This window comes from Limulus polyphemus, unplaced genomic scaffold (genome assembly GCF_000517525.1).
Source record: "Limulus polyphemus unplaced genomic scaffold, Limulus_polyphemus-2.1.2 Scaffold4738, whole genome shotgun sequence".
Classification (NCBI taxonomy): Eukaryota; Metazoa; Arthropoda; class Merostomata; order Xiphosura; family Limulidae; genus Limulus; species Limulus polyphemus.
Genome location: NW_013670348.1, coordinates 1,537 through 5,541, shown reverse-complemented (window position 1 = coordinate 5,541; position 4,005 = coordinate 1,537). Strand labels below are relative to the sequence as shown.

Here is a 4,005-nt window from a genome sequence, read left to right as displayed (position 1 = left end):
TATTTGTTTTTTTTTTTCAAATTCATAAAATTTTAAAGGGACCAAAAGGAGCTTATTAGCCCAACAAGGATGTCTCTCCAGCTCCCAACAATAACCCCCAATTACTCTCATGTGTTCATCCAATATTTTCTTAAACTCAGATAAATTTTCAGCCTCCACTACCCTTGAAGGCAGCTCATTCCAAAAGCCAACCACCCTGTTTGCAAAGTAATACTGTATAAACTGTAGACGACTCCTACGCTGCCAAAATTTGAATTTATGACCCCTTGTCCTATTATTTTCACTGCTAAACACAGCAAGTTTAAAAGATTTTAGTCTCTCCTCATAGGACAATCCCACCATCTCAGGTATTATCCTAGTGGCTCTTTTCTGAATCTTCTCCAACAATTCAATGTCCTTCTTGAGGAAAGAAGCAACAAACTGTACACAGTACTCTAAACGAGGCCTTAAAAGTGATCAATACAGTGAAACAATAATATCCCTCGTCTTGTATTCAGTGTTTCTATAGATGGTACCCAAAATCCTATTAGCCCTATTGCTAGCTACAATACACTGTTTAGATGATTTAAATAATTTTTTGATCACAACACCAGGATCTTTTTCTTCAACTACTGTAGTTAATGTATTCCTATTTAAGTTGTAACAATAATTTGAATTGAGGAAACCTACATGCATCACCTTACATTTTGGATAGTTAAACATCATCTGCCACGTATTGGCCCAATGCATCAAATGACCTAAATCTCTCTAAGTCTGCAGCATCTTTGATACAGTTAGTCTGTAAACTTACTGCTGTCCCACTGAAGAACAGTTGAAAGATTATCCTCCATGATATCACTAGGATAAAGCTTTCCATTCAGAAGATTCTTGAACAATGACACACAAGTTTAACATAACATAAAATTCAAGGACAACAATGCAGTCTCATCCACTAGACTTCTAAATTGAAACAACTCAACGACAGCCCTTATCATTCAAATATTTATCATGCCTTCCCTTAAATTTTATGCATCAACCAAACCTGAAGGCAACCCAATCTAAAGGTCAACCACTCTGTTAGAAAAATAAAACTGTCTTAGCAGAAGATACTACTACCCTCATGAAATTTGTGAACATTAGCCCTACCACTGTCAACATCACATACAAAAAACTATGATGCTTCAATACCCTTAAAAATCTTAAACACCTCAGTCAGATCCCATTTTAATACTTCTTTTCTACAAAAGAACACTATTTCAGATATCTTTAGCTGTCCTCATATCTTTCCCTCCTACGTATTATCCTAATAACACTCCTCTGAAACCTTTTGAACTATTCAATATTTTTCCTGAAGTAAAGATCCCAAGAATGAACACCATACTCAAAATGAGGCCTTAACATTGCCTCATAAAATAAAATTATGATTTAGAAAAGAAAGGCTAGACCAGTTGTTCCTCAGCTGGTCTACATGGAGATTTCAGCCAGTCCACAAAACCATTGAACAAAAAAGTGGTCTTGTGAAATATACTGTTTTACAATGCAACATAAAAGTACTTTAAACAGTTAATATTAAATAAAGCTGTTAATAAACTTTTCAAATCAAAACTAGTCAGTCCTCAGTTGGAAAAATACTTGGAAACACTAGGCTTGACTACAGTCGGAAGTTTTATTTTTAAAACTAATGATTGGCTTATGGAATGAGTTGCTATTATTAGTAGTAGAGGAGACTGAAAAATATACAGTTGATAAAATTCACATTTAAAACAATTTAATTTTCCCATTTTGAGCTTAGAAAATTCATACAGCAGTGTCTTAGAAATTATTAATATTTGTATAAATTTAAATGCACAGGACTCAAAATGGAAGAAACAGTTTACTGAATGGCATATGTGATGCTTATAAAAATGCTCTTAATATGACATCTTTATTGAAAAAATGCATAAAAGGAAAAGTAATTCTACCTAGAAGAGAAATTATGAATATATATATATATATGTACTTATACATATAAAAGTATAGACATTAAAATAAAAACAAACTGTTGATGTGGGGCAGAAACAATAACAAATAACATTTTGCATTTAAATTGAATGTGTAAATGGTCACAAGAAACTTGGAAAATGAATGAGGAGTTATTATTCATGCCTGTATAAGCAGTGGAATGAGGATAGACTTTAAATAACTTGCAGGTTAGTTTGAGTTACCAGCATTAATCATTTAATGCATCTTCTATGTTTTGGATTAGATGCACTAGTACTAGTAAGTAGCAGTACTAGAGTAGTGCTGACACAGTGACAAGTGATATGCTCATCACTATCAGCCCTAGTTGTAGTACTGCAAGTCCAATAGTAATAGTATTAGAGCTAATACTAATAGTAATACACTGACTAACACCAATAGTATTAATAATACTAATACATAGGAAAACGCGTTTCTTTTTAATTAAAATAGATTAATTGTTCATATTAGTCAGATGAACATGAAATTTGTCCATGAACCAATGATAACTTGTGAACTTTTAGTACACAACTGTTCATTTTCTCTTAACACTGTAACGTGTAACAGTTAACTTAGAAAGTTAGATTTAACAAACCATACTCACCAGATTATTTTTAATTTATTACATGATTTTCGTCAATGAAGTTGTCACAAACTACTACAAGTATAGCTAAAAGTAAAACAAACCTTCATTTGACACAAGCGATAGATTACGAGTAATTTATCTCGAACTTATGAATGAATTATATACTTCTCTTCGATGGATCACAGTAAAATCTGTATTTGTATTACTCTACCAAAATACCTAAGTAGCCGAACACAGCCACTCAACTGTTCGAAAGTACGCTGCGAAATCTCATCTCTATCCAATTTCCATCCGGGTAGTGGATATGCGCGAACAATTAATTATAAAATTGAAAGGATAAATGTGGTATATATAAAATTTCATATACTTGTGGTCTAAGTTATATTGGATAGACAAGTAGGAACCTAAAATTTAGAGAAAAAGAACATCAAAACATGGTGGATAAATTAAAAACAGGTGAATCGGTTTTGGCAGAACATATGGTGAATTCTACACGTTATTGACTGGGATAATGTAAAAATACAGTTGCTTATCTGCTTGTTTGTTAATTTCCGGTATAAATTCTTTCAGAGGAACTTCAGTGATACAAGTCCTTTTTTAATTAAAACTAGTTTATTTTTCTCGATACAACTTTGTAATACACAAAATTTCCACAGTCACTTTAAACTTAACAACCTTTATAACACACGCTATAAATCACAGTGATTTACACACTTTCACTACGGTGCCTACTGTTCGCTTGACTCAATTATCTCTATCTGCATATCTATCCATCGCTGGCTTTATTTGCCGGGCTTATATATATATACTAAAAAAAAGGGCGCCTGGCAAACACTCGGGCATTTGCGAGGTTCCGCGATAAGTCATGATCCTTCTAGAAACTCCAGCGCGCATGCTCCCAGGGTCACGCGACTTTCGCTGTCGTAACAATACTTAAACAGATAACGGAAAAGATGAACTAAATACTGAATATTTGCATATCTATCCATCGCTGGCTTTATTTGCCGGGCTTATATATATACTAAAAAAGAGGGCGTCTGGCAAACACTCGGGCATTTGCGAGGTTCCGCGATAAGTCATGATCCTTCTAGAAACTCCAGCGCGCATGCTCCCAGAGTCACGCGACTTCCGCTGTCGTAACAATACTTAAACAGATAACGGAAAAGATGAACTAAATACTGTTGCGTCAGCGAGGTCACGTGACTAGTATCACGCTACGTCCTTCTCGAACCTTCGTGAATTATCGAGAGACTACTAGATTGGGGTAGTCTGGTATATATAAGATGGTCACAAGGTGACGGGACAATGAGTAATTGAACTGCAGTCAGAGAGTGTGTAATTGAACTCGAGCACATGAGACATTTGTTATAGCTGTACTGTTGAAATTAAGTGTATCGCAAAGTTATATTCAGAAAGAATAAACCAGTTTTATTTAAGAAAGG

At 34.3% G+C, this 4,005-nt stretch overlaps 1 protein-coding gene across 6 annotated transcripts in view; it reads right to left on the bottom strand.

Annotated features, from left to right (window-relative positions):
* Nucleotides 1–3,009, bottom strand: part of LOC106471620 (ankyrin repeat and BTB/POZ domain-containing protein 1-like) — a 63,513-nt gene extending 60,504 nt beyond the window's left edge. For 2 of the 6 annotated variants that reach the window (XM_022400236.1, XM_022400235.1), the window contains exon 1: nucleotides 2,582–3,009. The gene's annotated coding sequence lies outside the window, so the exon portion shown is untranslated. The remainder of the gene's footprint in view (nucleotides 1–2,581) is intronic. The other 4 variants (XM_022400232.1, XM_013932231.2, XM_022400233.1 and 1 more) reach the window with 3 other exon arrangements.
* Between the last annotated feature and the right edge of the window lie 996 nt (nucleotides 3,010–4,005).